The sequence below is a fragment of the Balaenoptera musculus genome, chromosome 11 (assembly GCF_009873245.2).
Source record: "Balaenoptera musculus isolate JJ_BM4_2016_0621 chromosome 11, mBalMus1.pri.v3, whole genome shotgun sequence".
Lineage (NCBI taxonomy): Eukaryota > Metazoa > Chordata > Mammalia > Artiodactyla > Balaenopteridae > Balaenoptera > Balaenoptera musculus.
The window spans coordinates 78667042-78677168 of NC_045795.1; the positions used below are offsets into that span (position 1 = coordinate 78667042).

At 40.0% G+C, this 10127-nt stretch overlaps 1 protein-coding gene across 2 annotated transcripts in view; it reads right to left on the minus strand.

The window, feature by feature from the left end:
* ADAMTS9 (ADAM metallopeptidase with thrombospondin type 1 motif 9) overlaps positions 1–10127 on the minus strand; it is a 169695-nt gene that overhangs the window by 36155 nt on the left and 123413 nt on the right. The window lies entirely within an intron of this gene.

Below are 10127 nucleotides of genomic sequence, written 5' to 3' on the forward strand. Positions count from 1 at the left end.
GTTTAACAAGGATGCTTTTGATCATGGCAGTAGGGGCAATTAGTAATTACACCAGGCCTACCCCATGCATAAACCAGGACCGCTGTAGGCAAATAGGACCAGGGGCAAATATGAAGATGGTTGCCCAGCTGCTAGCAACATTCCCTAGAAGCCTTGTGGATGTGGGGACGTTTGGAGAGGACTACCAGCATGCTTTGCACATGAGGAACAACGGGTTCTAATGGGGCTTCTCCCTCCCCCATCCAGCTGCCCTGCACCTCCCTTTGGCCAATTCAGTGTCACGTGAGGGCCTCCCACAGTCCTCCAACCTCCCTCACCACCCAGGTCCACTGGCCTCAAACTCTCCACTTCGGGTTCAGGCAGATGAGAGAGCATGTTGGCAGGAGGGCAACTATCGGATCCACTTTTCTTGCTGCTCGTCTCTGGTCAGCTTCTAAATTTAGCCACAGGTCAGGCTATCTTAGTAGGTCTTCTGTTCTTATACGGAGCTTGAGAGCAATATTTGAGGAAGGATTTAGAAAGATCGATCTGCATGGCACAGACAAAGATGTAAATTTCTAGGCACATTTCAGATGCTCAGAGAAGAGGATTTCCTCAGTGCATATCTGGCAAGGTTTCTAGTCTTTGGGATTCAGAAGGAATTGTCAATGGAGCTTGCATTTTCCCAACTGGCTCTAGCACTTTTAAAAGCTGGCTAAAGCATGAGCTGTCAGCTGAGATTCATTTCTGAACACTCTCTTACCCTGTGCTCCTTGGAGCAGTCACACAGGGTTGAGTTTGGCAGGACATGAAGATGGAGAGGGAGGGAGCAGGCAGCGGTAGGTCTGAAGCAAGAATTACAAAGAGAATCAAGTGGTAACACACAGGCAGAGAGGGACGAAGACACCTCTTCTTCCTCCTCTAGCTGACTCTGTCAATCCCCAAACCACTCGATTATTTCTAATTTTCTCAGAACAACTTTGTACACTTATCATTATTCCCACTTTACAAAAGGCAAACTCACAGTTCAGAAAATAAAGCATCCTTGTTCTAAGTCACACAGCTGAAATGTGGCAGTGCTGGTATATGAACCGCCTCTGTAAAACTTTACAGCCTCTGGGGGTTCCCAATAACTTGTGTGGCTCAAGTACAATTAATTTGAAATGTCACTGCTTTAGCTATTCCTCCCTGCCACAGTCCGGTGGAAGTAAAAACAAAAAAAAAACCCCAAACTTTAGAAGGAAAATGAGCAAAAAAAAAAATTGAGTAGACAGAGAGGGTGAGAGTCCTAAAGAAAAGAGATAACTGAAAACAATGGAACTATTCCATCAGGAGGGTGAAGGAGAGGGAAGAACAGAGCTGGAAGGCTGAATACCCACAAGGGTTAAGAATGCAGTTGTAAGAAAACAAACCCCATTTAAAATTGCATCAAAAAGAATAAAATACCTAGGAATAAATTTAACCAAGGAGGTGAAAGATCTGTACATCGAAAACTACCAGACACTGATAAAAGAAACTGAAGAAGACCGAAATAAATGGAAAGATCTTCTGTGCTCATAGACTGGAAGATTTAATATTGTTAAAAGGTCCATACTGAGGCTCCAGCTTCGGAGGTCAGATCCCAGGGAGAGGACTGGGGTTGTCTGCGTGAACACAGCCTGAAGGGGGCTAGTGCACCACAGCTAGCCGGGAGGGAGTCCGGGAAAAAGTCTGGACCTGCCTAAGAGACAAGAGACCATTGTTTTGGGGTGCCCGAGGAGAAGGGATTCAGAGCGCCGCCTAAACGAGCTCCAGAGACAGGCACAAGTCGTCACTATCAGCGTGGACACCAGAGACGGGCATGAGACGCTAAGGCTGCTGCTGCCGCCACCAAGAAGCCTGCGTGCAAGCACAGGTCACTCTCCACACCGCCCCTCCCGGGAGCCTGTGCAGCCGGCCACTGCCAGGGTCCCGTGATCCAGGGACAACTTCCGCGGGAGAACGCACGGCGCCTCAGGCTGGTGCAACGTCACGCTGGCCTCTGCTGTCACAGGCTTGCCCCGCATCCGTACCCCTCCCTCCCCACAGCCTGGGTGAGCCAGAGCCCCCTAATCAGCTGCTCCTTTAACCCCGTCCTGTCTGAGCGGGGAACAGACGCCCTCAGGCAACCTACACGCAGAGGCAGGGCCAGATCCAAAGCTGACCCCCAGGAGCTGTGCGAACAAACAAGAGAAAGGGAAATCTCTCCCAGCAGCCTCAGGAGCAGCGGATTAAATCTCCACAATCAACTTGATGTACCTGCATCTGTGGAATACTGAACAGACAATGAATCATCCCAAAATTGAGGCGGTGGATTTTGGGAGCAACAGTAGACTTGGGGTTTGCTTTCTGCATCTAATTTGTTTCTGGTTTTATGTTTATCTTGGTTTAGCATTTAGAGCTTGTTATCATTGGTAGATTTGTTTATTGATTTGGTTGTTCTCTTCCTTTTTATATATATATATATATATATATATATATATATATATATGTTTTTCCTTTTTCTCTTTTTGTGAGTGTGTATGTGTATGCTTCTTTGTGTGATTTTGTCTGTATAGCTTTGCTTTTACCATTTGGCCTAGGTTTCTGTCTGGTTTTTTTTTGTATACTTTTTAGCGCTTGTTACGACTGGTGGATTTGTTTTTTGGTTTGGTTGCCCTTTCCTTCCTTTCTTCCTTCCTTCCTTCTTCCTTCCTTTCCTTCCTTTCTTTTTCCTCCTTTTTATTACTTTAAAATTTTTTTATTTTTAATATTTTTTATTTTAATAACTTTAATTAATTAATTAATTAATTAATTAATTAATTAATCTCTCCCTTTTCTTCTGAGCCATGTGGCCGACAGGGTCTTTGTGCTCCGGCCAGGTGTCAGGCCTGTGCCTCTGAGGTGGGAGAGCCAAGTTCAGGACATTGCTCCACTAGAGACCTCCTGGCTCCACGTAATATCAAACGGCGAAAGCTCTCCCAGAGATCTCCATCTCAATGCTAAGACCCAGCTCCACTCAACAACCAGCAAGCTACAGTGATGGACACCCTATGCCAAACAACTAGCAAGAGAGGAACACAACCCGACCCATTAGCAGAGAGGCTGCCTAAAATAATAATAAGGTCACAGACACCCCAAAACACACCACCAGACGTGGACCTGCCCACCAGAAAGACAAGATCCAGCCTCATCCACCAGAACACAGGCACCATTCCCTCCCCCAGGAAGCCTACACAACCCACTGAACCAACCTTACCCACGGGGGGCAGACAACAAAAACAACGGGAACTACGAACCTGCAGCCTGCAAAAAGGAGACCCCAAACACAGTAAGTTAAGCAAAATGAGAAGACAGAGAAACACACAGCAGATGAAGGAGCAAGGTAAAAACCCACCAGACCAAACAAATGAAGAGGAAATAGGCAGTCTACCTGAAAAAGAATTCAGAGTAATGATAGTAAAGATGATCCAAAATCTTGGAAATAGAATGGAGAAAATACAAGAAACGTTTAACATGGACCTAGAAGAACTAAAGAGCAAACAAACAATGATGAACAACACAATAAATGAAATTAAAAATTCTCTAGAAGGAATCAATAGCAGAATAACTGAGGCAGATAAGTGACCTGGAAGATAAAATAGTGGAAATAACTACCGCAGAGCAGAATAAAGAAAAAAGAACGAAAAGAATTGAGGACAGTCTCAGAGACCTCTGGGACAACATTAAACACACCAACATTCGAAATATAGGGGTCCCAGAAGAAGAAGAGAAAAATAAAGGGACTGAGAAAATATTTGAAGAGATTATAGTTGAAAACTTCCCTAATATGGGAAAGGAAATAGTCAGTCAAGTCCAGGAAGCACAGAGAGTCCCATACAGGATAAATCCAAGGAGAAACACGCTGAGACACATATTAATCAAACTATCAAAAATTAAATACAAAGAAAAAATATTAAAAGCAGCTAGGGAAAAACAACAAATAACATACAAGGGAATCCCCATAAGGTTAACAGTTTATCTTTCAGCAGAAACTCTGTAAGCCAGAAGGGAGTGGCAGGACATATTTAAAGGGATGAAAGGGAAGAACCTACAACCAAGATGACTCTACCCAGCAAGGATCTCATTCAGATTCGATGGAGAAGTTAAAACCTTTACAGACAAGCAAAAGCTAAGAGAATTCAGCACCACCAAACCAGCTTTACAACAAATGCTAAAAGAACTTTTCTAGACAGGAAGCACAAGAGAAGGAAAAGACCTAAAATAACAAACTCAAAACAATTAAGAAAATGGTAATAGGAACATACATATTGATAAGTACCTTAAATGAAAATGGATTAAACGCTCCCACTAAAAGACAAAGACTGGCTAAATGGATACAAAAACAAGGCCCATATATATGCTGTCTACAAGAGACCCACTTCAGACCTAGGGACACATATAGACTGAAAGTGAGGGGATGGAAAAAGATATTCCACGCAAGTGGAAATCACAAGAAAGCTGGAGTAGCAATTCTCATATCAGACAAAATAGACTTTAAAATAAAGACTATTAGAAGAGACAAAGGACACTATACAATGATCAAGGGATTGATCCAAGAAGAAGATATAACAATTGTAAATATTTATGGACCCAACATAGGAGCACCTCAATACATAAGGCAAAGGCTAATAGCCATAAGGGGAAACCGACAGTAACACAATCACAGCAGGGACGTTAACATCCCACTTTCACCAATGGACAGATCATCCAAAATGAAAATAAATAAGGAAACACAAGCTTTAAATGATACATTAAACAAGATGCACTTAATTGATATTTATAGGACATTCCATCCAAAAACAACAGAATACACTTTTTTCTCAAGTGCTAATGGAAAATTCTCCAGGATAGATCATATCTTAAGAAAATTGAAATTGTATCAAGTATCTTTTCCTACCACAATGCTATGAGACTAGATATCAATTACAGGAAAAAACCTGTAAAAAATATAAACACATGGAGGCTACACAATACACTACTTAATAACCAAGAGATCACTGAAAAAATCAAAGAGGAAATCAAAAAATACCTAGAAACAAATGACAATGAAAACACAACGACCTAAAACCTATGGGATGTAGCAAAAGCAGTTCTAAGAGGGAAGTTTATAGCAACACAATCCTACCTCAGGAAACAATAAACATCTCAAATAAACAACCTAACCTTACACCTAAAGCAATTAGAGAAAGAAGAACAAAAACACCCCGAAGTTAGCGGAAGGAAAGAAATCATAAATATCAGATCAGAAATAAATGAAAAAGAAATGAAGGAAACGATAGCAAAGATCAATAAAACTAAAAGCTGGTTCTTTGAGAAGATAAACAAAATTGATAAACCATTAGCCAGACTCAGCAAGAAAAAAAGGGAGAAGACTCAAATCAACAGAATTAGAAATGAAAAAGGAGAAGTAACAACTGACACTACAGAAATACAAAGGATCATGAGAGGTTACTACAAGCAACTATATGCCAATAAAATGCACAACCTGGAAGAAGTGGACAAATTCTTAGAAAAGCACAACCTTCTGAGACTGAACCAGGAAGAAATAGAAAATATGAACAGACCAAACAGAAGCACTGAAATTGAGACTGTGATTAAAAATCTTCCAACAAACAAAAGCCCAGGACCAGATGGCTTCACAGGCGAATTCTATCGAACATTTAGAGAAGAGCTAATACCTATCCTTCTCAAACTCTTCCAAAATATAGCAGAGGAAGGAACACTCCCAAACTCATTCTACGAGGCCACCATCACCCTGATTCCAAAACCAGACAAAGATGTCACAAAGAAGGAAAACTACAGGCCAATATCACTGATGAACACAGATGCAAAAATCCTCAACAAAATTCTAGCAAACAGAATCCAACAGCACATTAAAAGGATCATACACCATGATCAAGTGGGGTTTACCCCAGGAATGCAAGGCTTCTTCAGTATATGCAAATCAATCAATGTGATAAACAATATTAACAAACTGAGGGAGAAAAACCATATGATCATCTCAATAGATGCAGAAAAAGCTTTCGACAAAATTCAACACCCATTTATGATAAAAACCCTCCAGAAAGTAGGCATAGAGGAAACTTACCTCAACATAATAAAGGCCATATATGACAAACCCACAGCCAACATCGTTCTCAATGGTGAAAAACTGAAACCACTTCCTCTAAGATCAGGAACAAGACAAGGTTGTCCACTCTCACCACTATTATTCATCATAGTTTTGGAAGTCCTAGTCATGGCAATCAGAGAAGAAAAAGAAATAAAAGGAATCCAAATCGGAAAAGAAGAAGTAAAGCTGTCAATGTTTGCAGATGACATGATGCTATACATAGAGGATCCTAAAGATGCTACCAGAAAACTCCTAGAGCTAATCAATGAATTTGGTAAAGTAGCAGGATATAAAATTAATGCACAGAAATCTCTTGCATTCCTATATACTAATGATGAAAGATCTGAAAGAGAAATTAAGGAAACTCTCCCATTTACCACTGCACCAAAAAGAATAAAATACCTAGGAATAAACCTACCTAAGGAGACAAAAGACCTGTATGCAGAAAACTACAAGACACTGATGAAAGAAATTAAAGATGATACAAACAGGTGGAGAGATATACGATGTTTTGGGATTGGAAGAATCAACATTGTGAAAATGACTATACTTCCCAAAGCAATCTACAGATTCAATGTAATCGCTATCAAACTACCAATGGCATTTTTCACAGAACTAGAACCAAAAATATCACAATTTGTATTGAAACACAAAAGACCCCGAATAGCCAAAGCAATCTTGAGAAAGAAAAACGGAGCTGGAGGAATCAGGCTCCCTGACTTCAGACTATACTACAAAGCTACAGTAATCAAGACAGTATGGTACTGGCACAAAAACAGAAATATAGATCAATGGAACAGGATAGAAAGCCCAGAGATAAATCCATGCACATACGGTCACCTTATTTTTGATAAAGGAGGCAAGAATATACAATGGAGAAAAGACAGCCTCTTCAATGTGGTGCTGGGAGAAGTGGACAGCTACATGTGAAAGAATGAAATTAGAACACTCACTAACACCATACACAAAACTAAACTCAAAATGGATTAAAGACCTAAATGTAAGGCCAGACACTATCAAACTCTTAGAGGAAAACACAGGCAGAACACTCTATGACATAAATCACAGCAAGATCCTTTTTGACCCACCTCCTAGAGAAATGGAAATGAAAACAAAAATAAACAAATGGGACCTAATGAAACTTAAAATCTTTTGCACAGCAAAGGAAACCATAAACAAGACAAAAAGACACCCCTCAGAATGGGAGGAAACATTTGCAAATGAAGCAACTGACAAAGGATTAATGTCCAAAATTTACAAGCAGCTCATGCAGTTCAATATCAAAAAAACAAACAACCAATCCAAAAATGGGCAGAAGACCTAAATAGACACTTCTCCGAAGAAGATATATGGATGGCCAACAAACACATGAGAGAATGTTCAACATCATTAATCATTAGAGAAATGCAAATCAAAACCACAATGAGGTATCACCTCACACCAGTCAGAATGGCCATCATCAAAAAATCTACAAACAATAAATGCTGGAGAGGGTGTGGAGAAAAGGGAACCCTCTTGCACTGTTGGTGGGAATGTAAATTGATACAGCCACTATGGAGAACAGTATGGAGCTTCCTTACAAAATTAAAAATAGAACTACCATACAACCCAGCAATCCCACTACTGGGCATATACCCTGAGAAAACCATAATTCAAAAAGTGTCATGTACCACAATGTTCATTGCAGCTCTATTTACAATAGCCAGGACAAGGAAGCAACCTACGTGTCCATCGACAGATGAATGGATAAAGAAGATGTGGCACATATATACAATGGAATATTACTCAGCCATAAAAAGAAACGAAACTGAGTTATTTGTAGTGAGGTGGATGGATCTAGAGTCTGTCATACAGAGTGAAGTAAGTCAGGAAGAGAAAAACAAATACCGTATGCTAACACATATATATGGAATGTAAAAAAAAAAATGGTTATGAAGAACCTAGGGGCAAGACAGGAATAAAGACGCAGACCTACTAGAGAATGGACTTGAGGACACGGGGAGGGGGAAGGGTAAGCTGGGACAAAGTGAGAGAGTGGCATGGACATATATATGCTACCAAATGTAAAATAGTCAGCTAGTGGGAAGCAGCCGCATAGCACAGGGAGATCAGCTCGGTGCTTTGTGACCACCTAGAGGGGTGGGATAAGGGAGGATGGGAGGGAGACACAAGAGGGAGGAGATATAGGGATATATGTATATGTATTACTGATTCACTTTCTTATAAAGCAGAAACTAACACACCATTGTATAGCAATTATACTCCAATAAAGATGTTAAAAAAAAAAAAAAAAAAAAATTGCATTCTCTTTCATGTATAGCTTTAACCTATTTAATTAGAGTCCTAATTTACTTTTTTTAAGGGGGGGAAAAACACACACACACACACACACACACACACACGCAAAAGGTCCATACTACCCAAAGCACCACATGCAAAAGAATGAAACTGGACCCCAATCCTACACCATACCCCAAATTAACTCAAAATGGATTAAAGACTTGAACGTAAGACCTGAAACCGTAAATGTCCTATACATAGGGGCAAGCTCCTTGACATCAGTCTTGGCAATGACTTTTTGGATCTGACATCAATACTAAAGGCAGCAAAAGCAAAAATAAACAAGTCGGACTACATCAAACTAAAAATGGGCAAAGGACCTGAATAGCAATAAAAAAAAAAAAAAAAAAACCATACAAATGGCCAACAGATATATGAAAATGTGCTCAACATCACTAATCATCAGGGGAATGTAAATCAAAACCACAGTGAGATATCACCTCACACCTGCTGGAATGACTATTACCAAAAAGACAAGAAATAACAAATGTTAGCAAGGATGTGAAGAAAAGGGAACTCTTATGTACTGTTGGTGGGGATATAAGTTGGTGCAGCCACTCTGGAAAACACTCTGGAGGCTCCTCTAAAAACTTAAAAATAGAACTACCATACGATCTATCAATTCCACTTCTGGGTATTTACCTGAAGGAAATAAAATCACTAACTCGAAAAGATATACTCACCCCCATGTTCACGCAGCATTATTTACAATAGCCAGATACGGAAACATCCTGTGTCCAATGATGGATGAATGGATAAAGAAAATGTGATAGAAAGAAAATATATATATGAATATAATTCAGCCATAAAAAGAAGGAAATCCTGCCATTTGTGACAACACGGATGAACCCTGAGGGCATTATGCTAAGTGACATAAATAGACAAATACTGTACGGTCTCATTTATATGTGGAATCATCTGAAAACAAAACAAAACAAAACAAATTTAGAACAGATTGCTGGCTGCCAGAGGTGGGGGGGAGGGCACAGAGTAGGTGAACAGGTAAAGGTGGTCAAAAGGTACAAACTTCCAGTAGTAAGAGACATAAATCCTAGGGATATAATGTACAGCATGGTGACTACAGTTAACAATATTGTACATTAAACTTGGAAGTTGCGAAGAGAGTAGATCTTAACAGTTCTCAGCACAAGAAAAAAAATCGTAACTCTGTGAGGTGATCGAAGGTAACTGTGACATAGTTGTTAATACTAGGTACACTTACTGTAGTAATCATTTTGTAATATATACATATATCAAATCACCAGGTTTTCACTTAAAGTTAATACAACATTATATGTCAATTATATCTCAATAAAAACGGGGAAAAGTGGCAATGCCGTTAGCATTTGCAGAAAAAAAAAGGAAAAAGAAAGCAGCTGCAGTATCTCATAATGGTTTAAGAGAATTAACTTAGGATCAAGCCTTGCTTCTTCCACTTGCTAGGTGTATAACATTTGGACAAATGACACTGGCCCTCCAAACCTCAGTTTCCTTGACCGCAAAATGGGATAATAATAATACCCACTTTGTCTTTTTAAACCACTTAGTGGTTAAAAAGATTAAGTGAGGTGATGAACGTAAAGCACTTAGCACAGTGCCAGGCACTGTCTTGCCTGTCCTGAAAACCATTCCCGGTGGGAAATTCCTGTCTTACTAT